This window comes from Pongo abelii, chromosome 4 (assembly GCF_028885655.2).
Source record: "Pongo abelii isolate AG06213 chromosome 4, NHGRI_mPonAbe1-v2.0_pri, whole genome shotgun sequence".
NCBI classification, from domain to species: Eukaryota; Metazoa; Chordata; class Mammalia; order Primates; family Hominidae; genus Pongo; species Pongo abelii.
Genome location: NC_071989.2, coordinates 88,492,116 through 88,517,307, shown reverse-complemented (window position 1 = coordinate 88,517,307; position 25,192 = coordinate 88,492,116). Strand labels below are relative to the sequence as shown.

Genomic DNA, 25,192 nt, shown 5'->3' with positions numbered 1-25,192 from the left:
ACGACTAAGGCTTTTCAGTAACCCTCCCTACCTGACCTCCTAAATCTGCCAGCGGACCCTTTCCTAAACCTTGCCCTGTTCAACTTGCTTCTCATGATGCTGACCACAAAAGGAGCTAACTCTCTTCTCTACTTCGTCTCTCTTTCCTTCTCTAATGCCTTTTCTGCTGTGGTTTCCCCCACTACTTTGTTGCTCTTGGGTTTTTTTTCCCCACACCATTTCCTCTTTTCCTTCTCCCTCAAAATATCCCATTTTATGTCCACTATATTATTGATAACTCCTCCTGCCCCCTCCAACAAAATCCCTTGGAATTAGGCATATTTTACCCAAATGCAGAAAGACAGGATGTAGAGAAGGCCTTCCATGGGAGAAGAATAAGAGACAGGCAGGCTTTTCCCAGGATGGGAGCTATACATTGGGCCTCTAACATTTATTTACCTGTTTAAAATATGTTCAATAGATTTTCATTAAGACAGAGGTGAGGATGAGGGTATAGAGTAGGTATAGTGACAGAGATCAGACTAGGGGTTCAAGCCCAGGTAGGAAGTGCCCCAAGGATGAACTTTGGTTACATCACTGGCTTGTGTGGTGCCAGAACTGGCTAGAAAGACAGGTTTTTGTTCCACATAAACTCTGCTGGAAGGAAGGCATCCAAAGATGAAAGGGAAAGTTATGAGGTATTTTTTATTTCCTCCATGGACTTACTTAAAAGAAATTTAGCTACATCCACACACAGATAAATATTATTAGCATCTTTGAGTAGGGCCATCTCTGAGGAGGAAGATCGGGAGCATTTAATGTATGTGATTTCTAACATTGCTACAGCAAAACGCAATCAACAAAGCTGGTCAATGACTTAAAGTGAACTAGGTTTAGATCCATTAGTCTTAGAGCTCTTCTGACAGTTGGTGCTGGAGGTGGGCTAAGCCAGAGGGGCTAAGCCAGCCTCTTACCATTCACATGATAGCACGCATTTACTAGAATGCTTCTGAAGGTAAATGGACATACATACAGCAACATATGTAATTGTTTTTGTTAATATGAGTAACCGGCAAAGGAATTTTAAGTTTTGTTTTCTTTTGTTTTGCTTTTTAAAATTAACACTAGTTGGAGCCATGCATTTTTCTAAGAGTTTCACATCTGTTAACCCATTCAATGTCCAAAGTAACCCTATGATCTAAGTACTATTATTATACAAATTTACATATGAAGACTGGGCCCACAGAAGTTAAGTAACTTGCCCAAAGTCACACAACACTGCTAGGAAATGACTGTGTCATTTGAGTCCGGATTCAAACCCAGGTGTTCTGGCTCCACTCTCGGCTCTTAGTCTCTGAGCTTGTCTGGCCCTTTAAGGGAATTACGGGTGATGGGCTATCTTTCTAGGGGTGCAGGGACTGGGTACAGCTCTAACTAGGTGAATCTTTTAAATACGTTTACAACAAATGTTAAGAACTCTTTAAAGTGAAAATGAGGATATATCACCCAAAGCATCTGCAATTCAAGGAGGCTAGGAATGGGGTGAGCAAGGTATTAGTTCATGAGCTCAGCTCCTGCCCTCCCTGCAGGGAGTGACACTTCTTGATTCAGTGTTTCCAGGGGCCCCAGTTACTTAGCTCTTTCCAACTCTGTCCCCTCAATAAACTAGTCAATTTATAATCACACATTATCACCTTATAATAAATGTGAAACAGCATTTTGTTGTGAAGAAATAGATAAAAATGGCAACTTCTGGACGCTTCTCAAAGGATCTCTTATGATTGACTCTTGGAAACCATGGAATTTATCTGAGCAAAATCTCTGCCAAATCAGCCTTTTTCCTATTCTTTACTTCCTATAGCTTCTAACATCCATCTTGCAAAACAGCTCCTTCCCTTTAATTGTGCTGAAATTGGTTCCCCATCCCTTCTTACTCTTCTCACCTTAGGTCACAAGAAGTTGTTTTGGGGTGGACAATGTCACCCCTCAGCTTGGGCGATCACTGTCTGATCTAAGTTGTCTCCCTCCCTACTTTCTTGTCTCCTCTCCAGTGAGTCCAATATTCTAGTTACCTTCTCCATCTTGTCCTTTTGCATTCCCAGCTCAATTCATTCCTTTTCAGGAAATCTTCTCCCATTCACGTCTTCAGGAATTCCCTTCCTCCTTCACTTTTTTCTTCCTTGCCCCCATTTGCACTGGAAAATCTCTGCCACAGATATTGTTCACTCTCTCAATAAACCAATATGCCACTCTTTGGTCTCTCTTGTTGCTGCCATATCCCACCCAGCACCTGTCACTTAGCAGACAATGAACCCTCATCTGTTCCTTTAATGAAAGGACCAAAGGAGGGTGAAGTCATGGCTGCTAAATGAAATAAAAAGTGTCTTTGATATAACTTTCTCAAACAAGAGGGAAACCACGATGTTTTTCACTTCTTAAAACTTTCTTGGCCGGGCACAGTGGCTCATGCCTGTAATCCCAGCACTTGGGGAGGCCAAGGTGGGTAAATCACTTGAACCCAGGAGCTTGAGAGCAGTCTGGGCAACATAGGGAGACCTCATCTCTACTGAAAAAAAAGCATTAAAAAAATTCAGTAGGGCATGGTGGTGCACACCTGTAGTCCCAGTTACTTGGGAGGCTGAGGTGGGAGGATTGCTTGTACCCAGGAGATCGTGGCTACAGTGAGCCATGATCACGTCACTACACTCCAGCCTGGGTGAGAGAGCACAACTCTGTCTAAAACAAAACAAGTTCTTATTAAATTTACATTTAGCATCTTTTACCTGATTATTTAAAAAGTATATTGAAGAATATTTTGGAACTATGCCAAGTTGTTTACTTTTATTTTAAAGAGAAACATATATAATAAATAAAACTAGTGTCACGTCCTTCAGTCATCCCTGTTGGAATGATAAGAGTATTTCTCTACATCCCTATCTAGCTAAATTTGTTTTTCCTTGACAATCACCATTCAGTAAATGTTTTTAAAAGCTTCTTTCTTATTGAATTTTGTGACTTTTCTGGCTACTTAGGTTACCGATATTACAATATTCTGCTCTTATTCATTGCAATGCACATAATTTTAGTTATATTCTGGGTAGAACAGGCTATTATGAACTAACCTAGAAACTCAAGTGCCCCTCTTATCCTTGTTTCCATGGGGAAATGCACTTCAGATAACCAGCTAGCATAGACTGTTAGAATACAAGCCATTTGTACAACACTGGCTGCCTGGGACATTGAAGGCCTATGACTTTTATTTGCCACATGATACGCAGCAGCAAAGCAGTTAAATGTGCTTTTCACTTCCATGTTACCACACAGATGTTTCAAGGTTTCTGTAAGCTGATAGAAGAATGAAAATGCTCCAGCAAAAAAACCACAATAAATCAACAAGGTGAAGTAACCATTAAACTCTGTAAGAGCTTCGTGCATTCGTGCATCCAAAGAAAATTTTATGGGACAACATGCAGAAAACAGATTTTTTTTTTTTTTGGTAAAGCTTTTCTAATTCAAAGCATAAATCTAAGAAAGAATGCTAAGAACTCACAGGTGCTGAGTAACAACAAAACTTGACCTAGGGGCAGTCTACCTATAAAATGCAGGAAATAGAAAGTAGAGAAAGACTGCAAATATCTCATAGCCAATTACTACCTAATTTATACTAAGCAAATTAAAGTAGGATAGTACAAATTAAAAATAGGAAGTTATTTAATGAAGATCAATTTGGACCATTTAGAAAAAAACTGCATTAGCTTAACAGCAGCTTAACTGTTCTGAGTGGAATTTTTCACAGCAGCCACCAGGATTAAGTAACTGTACAAGTTTTGCATATTTCTCTCTTATTAACAAGAATATGGTAGCAAAGACAATAAAAAGGGACACGAAGTATCACAATAACATTTTTGGCAGAAGTGAAATATACGATGTAAAACAAAGATGAAAAGAAAGTAGTGCCAGAAAAATTGAGACATTTGTTATGTGTTTCCAAAAACCTGAAATCAAAGTAACACTCCTACATGATGTCCAGAAACCACACTGCGAGGACACAAAGAAAAAAGATACCAAGAAAAATGAAAAGAAGATCACATTTCTGAGACCTTTTCTAGGGTCCACAAACACAGACATAGGAAAAAGGTTGAGTAGCAAAACATGGTTTGGGAAGTAGAAAACTAGAAACAAAACAAAACAAGGAACATCTGGAAATAATAGATGATAACAGAAGGCCAACATGGTGACTATTCCAAGAAATTGAAAAAACCAAACTTCTGTTGAGCATTTAGATGCATTCCTATTTGCCCAAATCCATGATCTACCCTGAGGCATTTGCTGCTCATCTTGGTGACTGGGAGCGAGGATTGAGGATCGATGCACATAGTACTCTTTGGGGCTTAAGCCATGAGGTCCCTCTGCACTCATCTTATTGCAGCATTAGGATACAATAGGGAGAGCTCAAGACAGGGACACTGGCAGCTCTTCTGGCTTAACTTTGTTTTGTTGTTGAAATTGTACATTGGGGTTTGGTGGTAGAGACGGGGAGGGGGTGGGGCAGGGGGAAGAAACAGGACTAGGTAGCTCCTAGGACCTTATAGAGACAAAGGACCTACAACAAATGACCACAGGGAGCTGAGGGTTTTGTTCAATGCATATTAAAGAGGACTTCATCAAGGTCTGAGCTGGGTTTAGAGCAGTCAAATTAAGCAAAGCCCGAAAATTGCTTTGACTCTCATTGTGGTTTTTTAAGTAACTGGTAAATTCAAGGCCTATCTGGGGCAGTCATAAAGATGAACTCCTGGTGAAATGGGCCATGTGAACGACGCTGTGTCCATGAAGGTTTTGTCAGTTAGGATGATTTTGGCAGCCAGAAACAGAAAAATGAGACATACGGCTTAAACCATAAAGACATTAACAGTTCACTGTGAAGTCCAGGTAGGCAGTCCTGTGGGTGAATTGATGGTTCAGTTATGTCAAGGATCCAGCTCTTTCTCTCCTTGACTCCATTGCTGTCAGGGCACACTGGTGTTTATCTTCATGGTCAGAGCTCGAGCACCACATTCTTCTGTTATGGCTTTTAAAGCTGAAAGTGATGGGAAGAGGACAAAAAAGGCTTTCTGACTTTGCATGCTGCTCTTATAAGAAAAGAAAGATACCCCTGAATTCTTAGGCAGATTCTCCTTAAAGCTCATTGTTCAGAACTGACTCATATGCTAACCCCTAGGCCAGTGACTTTCAAGGGAGAACTGAGTTGCTGTGATTGGCTTAGAATAATTGAACTGTAGTTGGACACACGCTGGGGTTGGGCATATTGCAGCTGGAATGAAGTTGGGATTCTGTTGTCAAGAAGATGAAATTGAGTAAATTTGGATTTTCGGAAAGGGTAAATAGGTACATAAGAAGCCTAAGCAAACTGTTATACAAATTATATAAATGTTTATGATGCTGCTGTTATTTGGATGGAAAATCCAAGAGTCAGGATAAGCTAAAGTAATGCTGCAGGAACAAACAACCCCAAATAAACAGAGGTTTATTTCCGGCTCACGTCATACACCTATTACGGGTCAGCTGCAAATCTGCTCCACACATAGACCCAAACTCATAGAGCAGGTCTTATTTTGGCTGTAGCTGGTCTTATAGTAGAGGAATAAAAGATGCAGCAAACCAGGTGCTTGTTCTTAATGTTTCTCCTCCAAAGTGACATATGTCACTTTTCCTCACAATGTATTGCCTAGAGCAAGCAAATTGACTGTGCTAGACCTTAACAGCCAGGGAAGTTACCATCTTTCTGCAGGAAGGTGAACTCAGGGAGGGGCAACAAATATTTCAAATGATAATGCAACCTACCAAAAGATGGATGTGTCATTTAGTCATCATTCTCTTAAATACGGTCATGCACATTTGTGACTCAGTATTAAGCTATTTTTTTTTTGAGACGGAGTCTTGCTCTGTTGCCCAGGCCGGAGTGCAGTGGCACGATCATGGCTGACTGCAACCTCCACCTGCTGGGTTCAAGTGATTCTCCTGCCTCAGCCTCCCAAGTAGCTGGGATTACAGGCAAAACCCTCTCTCTACTAAAAATACAAAAATTAGCATTAAGCTTTATGACAGCAGTCTTGCTTCAGTTTTTCTGTTGCCATTAAAAGCACAGCAGGCAGACCTTGCCATTTATCCTATGATGGTATGCTGCCTGAAGAACAAAGTCAATGTACAACATTTATTATTTTCCTCTTTGTTAAATATTTTTGATAGAATAAACAATATAACAATATTAAAATGATTTTAAATGGCCATTTAAAAATACCATTTCCTGGGATCCATCTCTCTTTTCTTCCCTCGGCTTTAAGCCCTTCGGAATGCAGGAAGGACTTTATCCTCTCAACATCTCATATTCTGTTTTTCATCTAGAGTTAGGCTGGCTCAAGGGAGAGCTCTCACACAACCACAATAGCCTAACCTGCACAGTTCAGACATGTCCTAGTTGGAAAAAGCATAGAGTTCTATTGTTGAGAAGCTAGTTTAAACAGTGGGCAAACCCTATACCTTCTAAAGCTCTATTGTAGTCCTCCAAGGACACAGCCTGATCATGTCCTTGCAAAGCAGCCCTCTTCCAGAGCATTCTTTCTTGTCTCCTCAGGATGAGAATCGGGGCAATTATGTAATGATCTGTGACCTCCCTGTAATAATTAAGGGAGGAAATATTGCTTTTCCTGTTGCCTAGGGCTTTGCAGAAGCATTCAAAGCAAGCTTTTTTGCTCTTATAGCATAGTTTAACTTACTCTGTGATTAACAAAATTCCATGGCAACATATTATACAGAAATCATATGTGACTTATTTGAAATAGTTAACGGATTAACTTTTTTGATGTTTAAAGAACTCAAAATGAGCAAAATGAGTAGTACATAAAGATATTTTTCCTGCATTTCTAAATCAAGACCTGTGAATAAGCAATATTATATAATCTATTAACTTTCTAAAATTGTGATAAAATATACATAATACCAAATTTACCATTTAACTATTTTTAAATGTTAGGTCCGTGGCATTCAGTACGTTCACATTGTTCTGCAACTATCAGCACTATCCACCTTCAGAACTTTTCATCATCTGAAACAGAAGTTCTGTGCCCATTAAACACTAACTGCCCATTTTCCCCACTCCCCCAACCACAATCCTACTTTCTATCTCTATGAATTTGACTACTGTAGGTATTTCAGATAAAGAATCATATGGCATTTGTCTTTAGTGACTGACTTGTTTCACTTAGCATAATGTCTTTAAGGTTCATCCATGTTGTAGCATGTGTCAGAATTTCCTTACTTTTATTTATTTATTTATTTATTATTATTATACTTTAGGTTTTATGGTACCTGTGCACAATGTGCAGGTTAGTTACATATGTATACATGTGCCATGCTGGTGCGCTGCACCCACCAACTCGTCATCTAGCGTTAGGTATATCTTCCAATGCTATCCCTCCCCTCTCTCTCCACCCCACAACAGTCCCCAAAGTGTGATGTTCCCCTTCCTGTGTCCAAGTGTTCTCATTGTTCAATTCCCACCTATGAGTGAGAATATGCGGTGTTTGGTTTTTTGTTCTTGCGATAGTTTACTGAGAATGATGATTTCCAATTTCTTCCATGTCCCTACAAAGGACATGAACTCATCATTTTTTATGGCTGCATAGTATGCCATAGTGTATATGTGCCACATTTTCTTAATCCAGTCTATCATTGTTGGACATTTGGGTTGGTTCCAAGTCTTTGCTATTGTGAATAATGCCGCAATAAACATACGTGTGCATGTGTCTTTATAGCAGCATAATTTATAGTCCTTTGGGCATATACCCAGTAATGGGATGGCTGGGTCAAATGGAATTTCTAGTTCTAGATCCCTGAGGAATCGCCACACTGACTTCCACAAGGGTTGAACTAGTTTACAGTCCCAGCAACAGTGTAAAAGTGTTCCTATTTCTCCACATCCTCTCCAGCACCTGTTGTTTTCTGACTTTTTAATGATTGCCATTCTAACTGGTGTGAGATGGTATGTCATTGTGGTTTTGATTTGCATTTCTCTGATGGCCAGTGATGGTGAGCATTTTTTCATGTGTTTTTTGGCTGCATAAATGTCTTCTTTTGAGAAATGTCTGTTCATGTCCTTTGCCCACTTTTTGATGGGGTTGTTTGTTTTTTTCTTGTAAATTTGTTTGAGTTCATTGTAGATTCTGGATATTAGCCCTTTGTCAGATGAGTAGGTTGAGAAAATTTTCTCCCATTTTGTAGGTTGCCTGTTCACTCTGATGGTAGTTTCTTTTGCTGTGCAGAAGCTCTTGAGTTTAATTAGATCCCATTTGTCAATTTTGCCTTTTGTTGCCATTGCTTTTGGTGTTTTAGACATGAAGTCCTTGCCCATGCCTATGTCCTGAATGGTAATGCCTAGGTTTTCTTCTAGGGTTTTTATGGTTTTAGGTCTAACATTTAAGTCTTTAATCCATCTTGAATTGATTTTTGTATAAGGTGTAAGGAAGGGATCCAGTTTCAGCTTTCTACATATGGCTAGCCAGTTTTCCCAGCACCATTTATTAAATAGGGAATCCTTTCCCCATTTCTTGTTTTTCTCAGGTTTGTCAAAGATCAGATAGTTGTAGATATGCGGCATTATTTCTGAGGGCTCTGTTCTGTTCCATTGATCTACATCACTGTTTTGGTACCAGTACCATGTGGTTTTGGTTACTGTAGCCTTCTAGTATAGTTTGAAGTCAGGTAGTGTGATGCCTCCAGCTTTGTTCTTTTGGCTTAGGATTGACTTGGCGATGCGGGCTCTTTTTTGGTTCCATATGAACTTTAAAGTAGTTTTTTCCAATTCTGTGAAGAAAGTCATTAGTAGCTTGATGGGGATGGCATTGAATCTGTAAATTACCTTGGGCAGTATGGCCATTTTCACGATATTGATTCTTCCTACCCATGAGCATGGAATGTTCTTCCATTTGTTTTTATCCTCTTTTATTTCCTTGAGCAGTGGTTTGTAGTTCTCCTTGAAGAGGTCCTTCACATCCCTTGTAAGTTGGATTCCTAGGTATTTTATTCTCTTTGAAGCAATTGTGAATGGGAGTTCACTCATGATTTGGCTCCCTGTTTGTCTGTTATTGGTGTATAAGAGTGCTTGTGATTTTTGTACATTGATTTTGTATCCTGAGACTTTGCTGAAGTTGCTTATCAGCTTAAGGAGATTTTGGGCTGAGACAATGGGGTTTTCTAGATATACAATCATGTCGTCTGCAAACAGGGACAATTTGACTTCCTCTTTTCCTAATCGAATACCCTTTATTTCCTTCTCCTGCCTAATTGCCCTGGCTAGAACTTCCAACACTATGTTGAATAGAAGTGGTGAGAGAGGGCATCCCTGTCTTGTGCCAGTTTTCAAAGGGAATGCTTCCAGTTTTTGCCCATTCAGTATGATATTGTCTGTGGGTTTGTCATAGATAGCTCTTATTATTTTGAGATACATCCCATCAATACCTAATTTATTGAGAGTTTTTAGCATGAAGGGTTGTTGAATTTTGTCAAAGGCCTTTTCTGCATCTATTGAGATAATCATGTGGTTTTTGTCTTTGGTTCTGTTTATATGCTGGATTACATTTATTTTTTTTTTTTTTTTTTTTTTTTTACATTTTTTTTTTCTTTTATTATTATTATTATTATTATACTTTAGGTTTTATGGTACATGTGCACAATGTGCAGGTAAGTTACATATGTATACATGTGCCATGCTGGTGCGCTGCACCCACCAACTCGTCATCTCGCATTAGGTATATCTCCCACTGCTATCCCTCCCCCCTCCCCCCACCCCACAACAGTCCCCAGAGTGTGATGTTCCCCTTCCTGTGTCCATGTGTTCTCATTGTTCAATTCCCACCTATGAGTGAGAATATGCGGTGTTTGGTTTTTTGTTCTTGCGATAGTTTACTGAGAATGATGATTTCCAATTTCATCCATGTCCCTACAAAGGACGTGAACTCATCATTTTTTATGGCTGCATAGTATTCCATGGTGTATATGTGCCACATTTTCTTTGGATTACATTTATTGATTTGCGTATATTGAACCAGCCTTGCATCCCAGGGATGAAGCCCACTTGATCATGGTGGATAAGCTTTTTGATGTGCTGCTGGATTCGGTTTGCCAGTATTTTATTGAGGATTTTTGCATCAATGTTCATCAAGGATATTGGTCTAAAATTCTCTTTTTTGGTTGTGTCTCTGCCCGGCTTTGGTATCAGGATGATGCTGGCCTCATAAAATGAGTTAGGGAGGATTCCCTCTTTTTCTATTAATTGGAATAGTTTCAGAAGGAATGGTACCAGTTCCTCCTTGTACCTCTGGTAGAATTCGGGTGTGAATCCGTCTGGTCCTGGACTTTTTTTCGTTGGTAAGCTATTGATTATTGCCACAATTTCAGCTCCTGTTATTGGTCTATTCAGAGATTCAACTTCTTCCTGGTTTAGTCTTGGGAGGGTGTATGTGTTGAGGAAATTATCCATTTCTTCTAGATTTTCTAGTTTATTTGCGTAGAGGTGTTTGTAGTATTCTCTGATGGTAGTTTGTATTTCTGTGGGATCGGTGGTGATATCCCCTTTATCATTTTTGATTGCATCTATTTGATTCTTCTCTCTTTTTTTCTTTATTAGTCTTGCTAGCAGTCTATCAATTTTGTTGATCCTTTCAAAAAACCAGCTCCTGGATTCATTAATTTTTTGAAGGGTTTTTTGTGTCTCTATTTCCTTCAGTTCTGCTCTGATTTTAGTTATTTCTTGCCTTCTGCTAGCTTTTGAATGTGTTTGCTCTTGCTTTTCTAGTTCTTTTAATTGTGATGTTAGGGTGTCAATTTTGGATCTTTCCTGCTTTCTCTTGTGGGCATTTAGTGCTATAAATTTCCCTCTACACACTGCTTTGAATGTGTCCCAGTAATTCTGGTATGTTGTGTCTTTGTTCTCGTTGGTTTCAAAGAACATCTTTATTTCTGCCTTCATTTCGTTATGTACCCAGTAGTCATTCAGGAGCAGGTTGTTCAGTTTCCATGTAGTTGAGCGGTTTTGAGTGAGATTCTTAATCCTGAGTTCTAGCTTGATTGCACTGTGATCTGAGAGATTGTTATAATTTCTGTTCTTTTACATTTACTGAGGAGAGCTTTACTTCCAAGTATGTGGTCAGTTTTGGAATAGGTGTGGTATGGTGCTGAAAAAAATGTATATTCTGTTGATTTGGGGTGGAGAGTTCTGTAGATGTCTATTAGGTCAGCTTGGTGCAGAGCTGAGTTCAATTCCTGGGTATCCTTGTTGATTTTCTGTCTCGTTGATCTGTGTGATGTTGGCAGTGGGGTGTTAAAGTCTCCCATTATTAATGTGTGGGAGTCTGAGTCTATTTGTAGGTCACTCAGGACTTGCTTTATGAATCTGGGTGCTCCTGTATTGGGTGCATATATATTTAGGATAGTTAGCTCTTCTTGTTGAATTGATCCCTTTACCATTATGTAATGGCCTTCTTTGTCTCTTTTGATCTTTGTTGGTTTAAAGTCCGTTTTATCAGAGACTAGGATTGCAACCCCTGCCTTTTTTTGTTTTCCATTTGCTTGGTAGATCTTCCTCCATCCTTTTATTTTGAGCCTATGTGTGTCTCTGCATGTGAGATGGGTTTCCTGAATACAGCACACTGATGGGTCTTGAGTCTTTATCCAGTTTGCCAGTCTGTGTCTTTTAATTGGAACATTTAGTCCATTCACATTTAAAGTTAATATCGTTATGTGTGAATTTGATCCTGTCATTATGATGTTAGCTGGTTATTTTGCTCGTTAGCTGATGCGGTCTCTTCCTAGTCTCGATGGTCTTTACATTTCGGCATGATTTTGCAGCGGCTGGTACCGGTTGTGCCTTTCTATGTTTAGTGCTTCCTTCAGGAGCTCTTTTAGGGCAGGCCTGGTGGTGACAAAATCTCTCAGCATTTGCTTGTCTGCAAAGGATTTTATTTCTCCTTCACTTGTGAAGTTTAGTTTGGCTGGATATGAAATTCTGGGTTGAAAATTCTTTTCTTTAAGAATGTTGAATATTGGCCCCCACTCTCTTCTGGCTTGTAGGGTTTCTGCCGAGAGATCTGCTGTTAGTCTGATGGGCTTCCCTTTGAGGGTAACCCGACCTTTCTCTCTGGCTGCCCTTAACATTTTTTCCTTCATTTCAACTTTGGTGAATCTGACAATTATGTGTCTTGGAGTTGCTCTTCTCGAGGAGTATCTTTGTGGCATTCTCTGTATTTCCTGAATCTGAATGTTGGCCTGCCTTGCTAGATTGGGGAAGTTCTCCTGGATAATATCCTGCAGAGTGTTTTCCAACTTGATTCCATTCTCCCTGTCACTTTCAGGTACACCAATCAGACGTAGATTTGGTCTTTTCACATAGTCCCACATTTCTTGGAGGCTTTGCTCGTTTCTTTTTATTCTTTTTTCTCTAAACTTCCCTTTTCACTTCATTTCATTCATTTCATCTTCCATTGCTGATACCCTTTCTTCCATTTGATCGCATCGGCTCCTGAGGCTTCTGCATTCTTCACGTAGTTCTCGAGCCTTGGTTTTCAGCTCCATCAGCTCTTTTAAGCACTTCTCTGTATTGGTTATTCTAGTTATACATTCTTCTAAATTTTTTTCAAAGTTTTCAACTTCTTTGCCTTTGGTTTGAATATCCTCCCGTAGCTCGGAGTAATTTGATCGTCTGAAGCCTTCTTCTCTCACCTCGTCAAAGTCATTCTCCGTCCAGCTTTGTTCCGTTGCTGGTGAGGAACTGCGTTCCTTTGGAGGAAGAGAGGCACTCTGCTTTTTAGAGTTTCCAGTTTTTCTGCTCTGTTTTTTCCCCATCTCTTTGTGGTTTTATCTACTTTTGGTCTTTGATGATGGTGATGTACAGATGGGTTTTTGGTGTGGATGTCCTTTCTGTTTGTTAGTTTTCCTTCTAACAGACGGGACCCTCAGCTGCAGGTCTGTTGGAGTACCCGGCCGGCCGGCTGGCCGTGTGAAGTGTCAGTCTGCCCCTGCTGGGGGGTGCCTCCCAGTTAGGCTGCTCGGGGGTCGGGGGTCAGGGGTCAGGGACCCACTTGAGGAGGCAGTCTGCCCGTTCACAGATCTCCAGCTGCGTGCTAGGAGAACCACTGCTCTCCTCAAAGCTGTCAGACAGGGACATTTAAGTCTGCAGAGGTTACTGCTGTCTTTTTGTTTGTCTGTGCCCTGCCCCCAGAGGTGGAGCCTACAGAGGCAGGCAGGCCTCCTTGAGCTGTGGTGGGCTCCACCCAGTTCGAGTTTCCCGGTTGCTTTGTTTACCTAAGCGAGCCTGGGCAATGGTGGGCGCCCCTCCCCCAGCCTCGCTGCCGCCTTGCTGTTTGATCTCAGACTGCTGTGCTAGCAATCAGCGAGACTCCGTGGATGTAGGACCCTCTAAGCCAGGTGCGGGCTATAATCTCCTGGTGCACCGTTTCCTAAGCCTGTCGGAAAAGCACAGTATTCGGGTGGGAGTGGCCTGATTTTCCAGGTGCCGTCTGTCACCCCTGGAAAGGGAACTCCCTGACCCCTTGCGCTTCCCAAGTGAGGCAATGCCTCGCCCCTGCTTCGGCTGAGGCATGGTGTGCTCACCCACTGACCTGCGCCCACTGTCTGGCACTGCCTAGTGAGATGAACACGGTACCTCAGATGGAAATGCAGAAATCTTCTGCGTCGCTCATGCTGGGAGCTGTAGACCAGAGCTGTTCCTATTCGGCCATCTTGGCTCCTCCCTCCCAGAATTTCCTTACTTGTTAACTCTATTAACTGTTTTTGTTTGTTTTATTTATTTATTTTTTTTTATTTTAGAGACAAGGTTTCACCTGGTTGCCCAGGCTGGAGTGCAGTGGCTCTATCATAGCACACTGTAGCCTTGAACTTCTGGGCTCAAGGAATCCTCCCACCTCAGCCTCCCAAATAGCTGGGACTACAGGCAGGCACCACCATGTCCAGATAATTTTAAAATTTTTTGTAGAGAAAGAGTCTCATTATGTTGCCCAGGTTTGTCTCAAACTCCCTCCTAACCTCAAGAGATCGTCCCACCTCAGCCTCCCAAAGCACTGGGATTACAGGAGTGAGCCATGACACCTGGCCTAAGTCTACTAACTGTTAAACTGACATAGATGATAATGTGTTAAGAAGCATCTGTTTTTTAAAAAAAATATTTTTCTTTTAAATTTACATACAGGCAGATTCACTTTTTTCAATGTATAGTTCTATGTGTTTCAATGTATGCATAGGTTTGTGTAATCATAATCATGGTAAAGAATCCACAAAAGTTCCCTCATTATATCCTCCCCCCAACCCTAACCCTGGGCTAACCACTAATCAGTTCTTCCTCCCTTTTGCCTTTTCCAGAATGTCACATAAATGGAATCAATACATGTAAATATGTACCTGTGTCATTATGTGTATCCATAGTTTGTTCCTTTTTGGCCGGGTGTGGTGGCTCATGTCCGTAATCCCAGCACTTTGGGAGGCTGAAGCAGGTGGATCACCTGAGGTCAGGAGTTCGAGACCAGTCCAGCCAACATGATGAATGAAACCCCATCTCTACAAAAATACGAAAATTAGCCAGGTGTGGTGGCATGCGCCTGTAATCCCAGCTACTAGAAAGCCAGAGGCAAGAGAATCACTTGAACTCGAGAGGTAGAGGTTGAGGTTGCAGTGAGCCGAGATAGTGCCACTGCACTCCAGCCTGGGCGACACAATGAGACTCCATCTCGAAAAAAAAAAAAAAAAAAGTTTGTTCCTTTTCGTTGCTGAAAAGTATACCATTGTATGGAGGTACCAGAGTTTGTTTATCCAGTCAACAATTGAAAGGCATTTGGGTTGTTTCCAGTTATGGATCATTATGAATAAAGCTTCTATAAACATTCATGTAGAGGTTTCTGTGTGAATATCTCTAGGGTAAATAGCTAGGAGTGGGACTGCTAAATCATATGGAAACTGTATGTTTAATAGCAGCCACCAAATGGTTTTCCAAAGTGGCTGTACCATTTTGCACTTCCACCAGTGATTATGAGTTCCAGTTGCTCCATATCATCTCCAGGACTCCAGTACTGTCAGCTGTGTGTGTTGAGCCATTCTAATAAGTGTGCAGATGTATCTCATGGTTTTCTTTTGCACTCCTCTAATAAATGATGGTATACATCTTTTCATCTTTTCATGTGATTTTTTTTGTCATTCATATATCTTCTTCATGAAGTGTCTGTACACATCTGTTGCCCATTCTTTATTCAGTTTTTCGTTATTGCTAAGTTTTAAGAGTTCTTTATATATGGTGGCTATAAGCCTTTTGTTAGATACGTGATTTGCAAGTATTTTTTTCCAAGTCATCTTTTCATTCCCTTAACAGTGTATTTTGCAGATGACAAGTCTGTTTATTTATTTTTATGAAGAACCACTTTTCCATTTAAAAATTTGATTATATTTAGTGTCATATCTAAAAATTATTTGCCTAACCCAAGGTCATATTTTCTCCTAGTAATTTTATAGTTTTACATTGTACATTTAGGTCTACAATTCATTTTGAGTGAATTTTTGTACAAGAAGTGTGGTATACCTGCGGTTTTTACATGTGGTTGCCGGGTTGTTCTAACATCTTTTGTTGAAGAGACTATCCTTTCTCCTAAAAATTACCTTTTCTCCTTTGTTAAAAGTCAGTTGACCATAGGAGGGGCATGGTGGCTCATGTCTATAATCCTAGCACTCTGGGAGGCTGAGGCAGGAGGATTGTTTGAGGCCTAGAGTTCGAGACCAGCTTGGGCAACAAAGCAAGATCCTCATCTCTACAAGAAATAAAACAAATTAGGGCTGGGCACAGTGGCACACACCTGTAATTCAAGCACTCTGGGAGGCCAGGGCAGGCAAATCACTGGAGGCTAGGAGTTTGAGACCAGCCTGCACAACATGGTGAAATCCCGTCTCTACTAAAAATACAAAAAATTAGCCAGGTGTGGTGGTGCACTCCTGTAATCCCAGCTACTTCGGAGGCTGAGGCATGACAATCACTTGAGCCCAGGAGGGCAGAGGTTGCAGTGAGCCAAGGCTGCATCACTGCACTTCAGCCTGGGCAACAAAGTGAGACCTTGTCTCAAAATAAAATAAAAATAAATTAGCCCAGGGCAGTGGCACATACCTGTAGTCTCAACTACTCAGGAGGCTGAGGCAAGGAAGATGGCTTGAGCCCAGGAGTTCGAGGCTGCAGTGAACCATGATCACAACAGTGCACTCCAGTCTAGGTGACACAGTAAGAACATCCTGTCTCTAAACAAACAAACAACAACAAAACAATTGACTGTATTTGTGAGGGTTTAATTCTGGACTCTTTCACCAATCTACATGGTTACCGTCTTGTGAGTGTCACACTGTCTTGTGAGTGTCACGGTATCTCGATTCTTGTACCTTTAGAGTAAATCTTAAAATCAAGTAAGATGAATCTTCCAATTTTTTGTTTCAAAACTACTTTGCCTTTTCATCTAAATTTTACAACAATCTTGTCTATATCTACAAAAGGTCTTGCTTGGGAGTTGACTTAGAATTCACTAATACTATAGATATACTAGGGAGATTTGAAATAATAACTAGGGATGAGTCTTCTAATCCATGAACAGTATTTCTTCATTTATTCAGATCTTCTTTGGTTTTTTAAATCAGTGTTTCTAGTTTTTAGCATATAGATTCCACAGATATCTTATTAGACTTAAACCGAAGTATTTTATTTTGGGGCAACTATTATAAATAGTACTTCTTTTAAAATGTTGATGTTGACATTTAAAAAAACTTGAATGGGGTATGAGGATTATATGGTAGTTATGTATCCCGTTTAGCTTCCTGATTCTGAGAGCTCAATTATAGTTAACATCGAATGTCCTTGTTTGTGGGAAACGCACACTCAAGCACTCAACGCTGAAGAGGCTCAGGTCAGTAAATTACTCTCAAACAGCTGGGCAGGGGTAGTTCTTTGTACTATACTTGCAAATCTTCACTAAGTCTCAGAATGTTAGAAAACTGTGTAGGCAATATTACATTGAAAATACAAAGCTGAATAAGGGACAAAGAATGTACACTCTGAAGAAGTTAAACATGAGATCTATATGATCCAGAGAGTGAGGGAGTGCTTTGCTATATAATTCCAGGGGCTGAAAAGATCAAGAAGTGGGCAGAACAAGATAGACTAGAAACTCTTAAGCAACCCATTTAACCAACTACCCAGATTAACAGATATATATTCTAATTCCCTGAGTCAAGCAGTCAACTACCCAATTACCCCCAACTGCCGCAAAGACTGAAGTTCCCCATATGCTAACTGCTTGCTGCTGTAGACTGCTCTCTAGCAGAGCTGAGAGCTCCATCAGTTGAGTTATATGTTTTATATGTTTGCCAAGGACCAACTGTGTTTGGCCTTAACTCTGCTTGTATTTGTTACTGTAAGTACAGTTTAAATAAAAACTGATATTAAAATAATAAAATGATGTTGAATTGCTCATTGCTAACATATAGCAATGTGATTTTTATATGTTAATCATGCATTCTGCATTTTAACTGTGCTAAACTAATTAGTTCTAGCAGTTTTTTTGCAGATTCCTTCAAATCTTCTACATAAACACTCACATTGTTTGTGAATAGAGAAAGTTCTGTTTTATTTTCTCCAATCTGTATGCCTCTTACTTCTGTTTCTTGCCTCATCACAGTGGCCAGGACTTTTAGCACGATGTTAAACAGAAATGCTAAGAACAGGCATTTTTGCCTTTTTCCCAATCTTAGGCAAATTAATCAGCCCTTCACCATTAAGAATGATGTTAGCAGCTAGGCGCGGTGGCTCATGCCTGTAATCCCAGCACTTTGGGAGGCCAAGGTGGGCGGATCACCTGAGGTCAGGAGTTCAAGACTAGCCTGACCAACATGGAGAAACCCTGTCTCTACTAAAAATACAAAATTAACCAGGCGTGGTGGCGCATGTCTGTAATCCCAGCTACTCAGGAGGCTGAGGCAGGAGAATCGCTTGAAGCCAGGAGGCGGTGGTTGTGGTGAGCTGAGATCGCACCATTGCATTCCAGCCTGGGCAATAAGAGTGAAACTCCATCTCAAAAAAAAAAAAAAAAAAAAAAAAAGAATGATGTTAGCTGCCAAGTTTTTTTTATAGTTCAATTTATTAAATTAAGGAAGTTCTCTTGTATTCATACTCTGTTGAGTTTTATCAATAAAGAATGTAGAGGTTAGGCACGATGGCTCATGCCTGTGATCCCAGAACTTTGGGAGGCTGAAGCGGGAGGATTGCTTGAGCCCAGGAGTTCAAGATCAACCTGGGCAACACAGTGAGACCCTGTCGCTATAAACAGTTATAAAATTAGCCAAACATGGTGGTGGGCACTTGTAGTCCTAGCTACTTAGGAGGCTGAGGCAGGGCTGCTTGAGCCCACGAGGTCAAGGCTGCAGTGAGCCATGATTGCCACCACTGCACTCCAGACTGAGCTACAGTGAGACCCTGTCTTAAAAAAATAAATAAAAAGAATGGATGTTGAATTGTGTCAAATGGGTTTTCTGCATCTATTCATACAATCATGTTTCTATACTTTAATCTGTTAATATGGTGGACTACATTGATTTTCAAATGTGGGAACAACCTTGCATTCCTGAAAGAAAATTTTATTTATATATTGCTGCATTCAATTTGTCAATATCTTGTTGGGAATTTTTGTGTCTGTGTTCAAGATATTGATCTTATTTTTGAAATATCTTTCTCTAGTAATGTTAGGGTAATGCTGGCTCTTAAAATGAGTTGGAAATTGTTCCTTTCTCCTCTATTTTCTGGAAGAGATTGTATAGAATTGGTCTTATTTATTCCTTAAATCTGAGCCTGAAATTTTCTTTTTTGGCTAATGGTTTTCCAGCCTTCTACATTCTTGCTGGTTTTCTGTCTACTTGCTTTATTGATTACTGAGAGGAAAATTGAAATTCCCATCTATAATTGCAGAATTATCTATTTCTCCTATTAGTTTTTGTTTTATGTACAGTATTTTGACACTCTGTTGCTAGCTGCATACATACAGAATTATTATGTCTTCAGTGACCACTTTATTAGTATGCAATTTACCTCTACAAACTTGTTAATTTTCCTTGTTCTGAAGTCTATTTTATCTGATTAATATGCCCATTCCAGCTTCCTTTTGATTGGTCATTACATGGTGTATCTTTTCTTTTTTGAGATGGAGTCTCACTCTGTGACCCAGGCTGGAGTGCGATTGCAGGATCTTGGCTCACTGCAACCTCTGCCTCCTGGGTTCAAGCGATTTTCCTGCCTCAGCCTTCCATGGAGGCACCCTCCACCACACCAGGCTATTTTTTTTTTTTTTTTTTTTTTTTTAGTAGAGATAGGGTTTCACCATGTTGGCCAGGCTAGTCTCAAACTCCTGACCTCAGGTGATCTGCCCACCTCAGCCTCTCAAAGTGCTGGGATTACAGGCATGAGCCACTGCGCCCAGCCAATCTTTACATGGTATATCTTTCTCCATCCTTTTACTTTTTACATGCTGAAGTCGTTTAAAGTGGACTTCTAATATATAGCATATAGTTGGGTCTTGTATCCTTAACCAAAATGACAAACTCTGTCTTTTAAATGGTGTTTCTAGAACATTTACATTTAATGTAACTGTTAATATAGTTGGATCTATCATTCTATTATTTGTTTTATGTTTGTCCCCTTTTTTTCTTCATTCCTGTTTCTCCTTTTCTGAATTTTTTTTTTTTTTTTTTTTTTTTGAGAGAGGGAATTGCTCTGTTGCTCATGCTGGAGTGCAGTGGTATGATCTCTGTTCACTGCAACCTCTGATTCCCAGGCTCAAGCAATCCTCCTGCCTCAGCCTCCTGGGTGGCTGGGACTACATGCACACATCACCATGTCTGGCTAATTTTTTAATATTTTGTTTTGGAGAGATGGGGTCTTTCCATGTTGCCCAGGCTGCTAACTCCTGGGCTCTAAGAATCTGCCTGCCTTGGCCTCTCAAACTGTTGGGATTACAGACATGAACCACCGTGCCTGGCTCTTTCCTGGATTCTTTTGAATTATTTGAATATCTTTTGGTTTTGTATTTTATCTCTTGGCTTTAAAAATAACTGTATTTTTTGTTTTGTTTTTGTTTTTGAGACGGAGTCTCGCTCCGTCGCCAGGCTGGAGTGCAATGGCATGATCTTGGCTCACTGCAACCTCCGCCTCCTGGGTTCAAGCAGTTTTCTTGCCTCAGCCTCCTGAGTAGCTGGGACTACAGGCACGCACCACCACCCCCAGCTAATTTTTGTATTTTTAGTAGAGATGGGGTTTCACCATGTTGGCCAGGATGGTCTCAATCTCTTGACTCATGATCCACCTGCCTTGGCCTCCCAAAGTGCTAGTATTACAGGTGTGAGCCACTGCGCCTGGCCAAAAATAACTATATACTTTTAATAATATTTTTAATGATTAAGGATTCCAATATATGTATTTAACTTTTACAACCAACTAAGAATATTTTATCATTTCAAATAAAATGTGAGGAACTTTCAACAGTACAGGTCCTTTTACATTCCACCCTTTATGTTGTAGTTGTCATGTGTATTATAACTACATACACCAAAAATCCCACCATCAATGTTACAGTGTTTGCTTGCACCCATTATACATGTTTTAAAGAACTTATGAAGAGTAAAAAGTATATTTATCCATATATTTACTGTTTCTGTTGCTCTTCTTTCGTTCCTGAAGTTTTGAGTTTCCTTCTGGTATTACTTCCTTTCTACCTGAAGAATTTCCTTTAGTATTTCTTTTAGTGCAGCTGCATTATTTTCCCTTCTTCTGGGAAGGAATTATTTTGCCTGCATTCCTGAGGAATATTTTTACAGAATATAGAATTTTGGGTTGACATTTCTTTACTTTCAGCATCAAAAAAATGTTCTACTGCTTTCTGACTGCCATGATTTCTGATGAGAGAAATCCAGTCATTTTAGTTATTTTGCCTTTATATATGTAATGTGTCATTTTTCTTTTCCAATTTTTTTTTTTTTTTTGAGGCAGTGTCTCGCTCTGTCGCCCAGGCTGGAGTGCAGTGGCACAATCTCAGCTCACTGCAACCTCCACCTCCCAGGCTCAAGCTTCTCCCACCTCAGCCTCCTAGGTAGCTAGGACTACAGGTGTGCACCACCACGCCTGGCTAATCTTTGTATTTTTTTTTTTTTTTAGAGATGGGGGTTTTGCCATAGGCTGGTCTTGAACTCCTGGGCTCAAGCAATTTGCCTGCCTTGGCCTCCCAAAGTACTGGAATTACAGGCGTGAGTCATCACACCTGCCCACATTTTAAAATTTTTCAGCAATTAAAAATCTTTAATTTTCAGCAACTAAATTTGGATGCATCTCAATGTAGTTTTTTTGTTGTTGTTGTTTATTTTAGTGACTCTTGTTTGGGGGGTTTCCTGAACTTCCTGAATCTTTACATTCATGTCTTTTGCCAAATTTTAAAGTTTCTATCCTTTATTTTTTTCAATATTCATCTGCAGCAGTATCTTCCTCCTGATCTGGGACACCAAAGACATAAATGTTAATCTTTCTGATACTGTCCCACAGGTATGCAAGTCTGTTATTTTTTTCAATCTTTTTTCCTGTCTGTTTCAAATGGGGTAATATATATTGATCTTTTAAGATCACTATTTTGTCATTTCCATTTGGCAAATGAGTTCATCCAGCAAAGGTTTTAATTTCAATTATGTAGTTTTCAGTTTGTACATAACCACTTTGCCCTTCCTTCCTGCCTTGTTTCCCTTCCTTCATTGTGAAACATAATTTAGTTTTACTTAGAACTATATTATGAACATCTTTCTAGGTAAGTACATACCAATTTACTTTAGTTTTATTCTGGTAAAATACATGTAACATAAAATTTACCATCTTAACCATTTTTGGTATACAGTTCAGTAGTGTTAAGTACATTCACATTGTTGCTCAAGCAGTCTCCAGAGCTCTTCTTGCCTTGCAAAACTGATACTCCATATCCACTCAACAACTCTCCATTCCCCACTCCCCATGGCACTTTCTTGTAGCTTCTATTTTGCTGCAGATAATTTTTCTTTCCATTCATTTCAAAAGTGTTCTGTCTTCTTACTGCTCTCTTATTGCTATTATGTACTTTTCAGACTCCTAGTTGTGTTTTCTTTCAAGGGTTTTTGGTTGTAATCTTTGGGAAAGATAAAGTGATATGTGCTGCTTACTCCATCTGAACTGGAAATTAAAGTCTGAACTCCTTTTATAATTAATCAATCAATTAATTAATTTTTTGAGACAGGGTCTCGCTCTGTTGCCCAGGCTGGAGTGCAGTGGCATGACCAAGGATCATTGCAGCCTTGACACCCTGGGCTCAAGTGATCCTTCCACCTCAGACCCGTGAGTAGCTATACCTGGAACTTGGCTGTAATAGCTGCTTTGAAGTCACTGTCTGACAGGTTTAACATCTGAATCATTTTGGGACTGGCTTCTTTCTTGCAAGTTGGTGAGATTTTCCTGGTTCCTTATATGTTGAGCAATTTTAGATTATTCCTGAATGTTTTATATATGTTACAAGTCTCTGAGTCTTGTTAAAGTCCTTTGGTGAATGTTTACTTTGTTGTTTTAGCTGCCAATTAACCTGGTTGGTTCAGATCATAAGTTTGGACATACCTTTAGTAAGCTGTGGCTTTAGTGTCACTTCAGTTTGCAAAAGTTTTGCAGTGCTACTTGGATCTACCTCACATGTGCATCACCCAGGTGGTCATTCTGGTGGTAGTCTACACCATAGCCAGTTCTCAGAGCCTTTGGTATATTGCTTTGGGTCAGCTCCATGCATGAGCAGCTGGGGGTGGAGCCAAGGAATTTATACACAGCTTTTTAGGAACTTTTCCTTGAGCTTCCTCTTTTCTGTGATTTCCCCCATACTCTCCTGCTGCCAAGAGCTTCTTTTTCTGCTTGTGTGGCTAGAAAAGCAGAAATTCAAAGTTTTATCCCCCTTGCATTGTAGTCCACTTTTCGTGATTGAGTCCACGTCTGGTGTAAAGTGTTGAAAGAACAGAGAGCAACAACAATAACAGAAATAACAGGGCCCTATTTATGAGTTCTTATGGTCAGAGAGAATTTCTCCTTCAGAGTTTTAGGTGCCCATGTGTCTCCTGCTGCTGCTGTTGCCACCACTATCTCTGCCACTGCAGGAGAGAAGTTGCAGGACTGTGGTTTGACTTGGGGAAGGGCTGGGAGAGGAAAAATCCCAGAGGATTTCCCCAACTACATCCACCTCACAGGGAGTCTCCCTTCCTAGAAGGTTTCTCTTAGAGCTTTTTCTGTCCACACCCACTGTGCACTAGACCTTTTAGTCTATAGGCCAGGAGATACAGGAGGAAGGAGAAACACACAAAAACCCAGGACCTCACCTCTGTATGGATTATCCCTCAGTCTTTACTTCCATCCCCAGTCTGCCTGCTATTTACTTTTCAGACTCCTAACTGTTTTATGTTTTCTTTCAAGGGTTTTTGGTTGTAATCATTGGGAAAGGTAAAGTGGTATGTGCTGCTTACTCCATTTGAACGAGAAATGAAAGTCTCAACTGTCTTTTTAATTAATTAATTAATTTTATTTTTGAGACATGGTCTTGCTCTGTGATCCAGGCTGGAGTGCAGTGGCATGATCAAGGATCACTGCAGCCTTGACCTCCTGGGCTCAAGCAATCCTTCCACCTCAGAGTAGCTGGGACCTACAAGTACACACCCTCATACCTGGCTAATTTATGTTTTGTAGAGACAGAGTCTCACTGTGTTGCCCAGGATCGTCTCAGATAGACTTCTGGGCTCAAGTGATCCTCTTGCCTCAGCCTTCCAAAGTGGTGTGATTACAGGCATGAGCCACCACACCCAGCTTATTTTATTTTTTAAGCTACTTGATACTATTCCTCAATCAGAGAAACCAAATTGTTGGGAAGTAAGCATGAAAGTAATAAGATACTTTATCATTTCTTACTACTATTGATAGTAATATTATAAGTGATATTAGATATTGTTAAAATAATTATCAATACAACAGAGCACAGACAAATCCATTATGATCCATACAGGTTGTGAGCGCCTAAGACAGAGCTAAGATTTCCTCATCATTGACTTTTCTTCTTTGTTTCTGGTCATCAGTGTTGCGGGAAGTCAGGGACCCCGAACAGAGGGACCTGCTGAAGCCATGGCAGAAGAACATAAATTGTGAAGATTTCATGGACATTTGTTAGTTCCCCCAAATTAATACTTTTATGATTTCTTATGCCTGTCTTTACTGCAGTCTCTGAACATAAATTGTGAAGATTTCATGAACATTTATCACTTCCCCAATCAATACTCTTATAATTTCCTATGCCTGTCTTTACTTTAATCTTTTAATTCCGTCATCTCCGTAAGCTAAGGATGTATCGAACTGCCTCAGGACACTGTGATGATTGCGTTATCTGCACAAATTGTTTGTAAAGCATGTGTGTTTGAACCATATGAAATCTGAGCACCTTGAAAAGAACAGGATAACAGCAATTTTCAGGGAATAAGGGAGTAACCATAAAGTCTGCCTGCCTGCGGGGTCTGGCAGAACAGAGTCGTATTCCTCTTCTTTCAGAAAGCGAATAGGAGAAATATCGCTGAATTCTTTTCTCAGCAAGGAATAACCCCGAGAAAACGAATGCATTCCCAGGGGTAGGTCTCTAAAATGGCCGCTCTGGGAGTGTCTGTCTTATGCAGTTGTAGACACGGGATGAAATATGCCCTGGCCTCCTGCAGCACCCCTAGGCTTGCTAGGATTAGGAAATTCCAGCCTGGCAAATTCTAGTCAGACTGGTTGTCTGCTCACGAACAGTTTCCTGTTAAGATGTTTATCAATGACAATGTGTGCCCAGTAGGACATGGACCTTCATCAGTAATTCTAGTTTCACCCTGGCCTTGTGATCTCACTCTGCCTCTCTGCTGTTGTGACATTTTACTGCCTTTGAAGCATGTGACCCACTCCCTATTCGTACATCCCTCCCCTTTTGAAACCCCTAATAAAAACTTGCTGGTTTTGTGGCTCAAGGGGCATCAAGGAACCTGCCAACATGTGACGTCACCCCCGGAGACCCAGCTGTAA

At 40.3% G+C, this 25,192-nt stretch overlaps 2 long non-coding RNA genes across 2 annotated transcripts in view; both read left to right on the top strand.

The window, feature by feature from the left end:
- Window positions 1-21,646, top strand: part of LOC129059443 (uncharacterized) — a 50,319-nt gene extending 28,673 nt beyond the window's left edge. The window contains exon 5 of the long non-coding RNA XR_008525339.2: window positions 21,580-21,646. This is a non-coding gene — a long non-coding RNA (uncharacterized LOC129059443). The remainder of the gene's footprint in view (window positions 1-21,579) is intronic.
- Window positions 21,647-22,359: 713 nt separating this feature from the next.
- Window positions 22,360-24,436, top strand: LOC134761405 (uncharacterized). The gene is made up of 2 exons (XR_010139982.1): window positions 22,360-22,459; window positions 24,223-24,436. It is a non-coding gene; the product is annotated as an uncharacterized LOC134761405 (long non-coding RNA).
- Window positions 24,437-25,192: the final 756 nt, after the last annotated feature.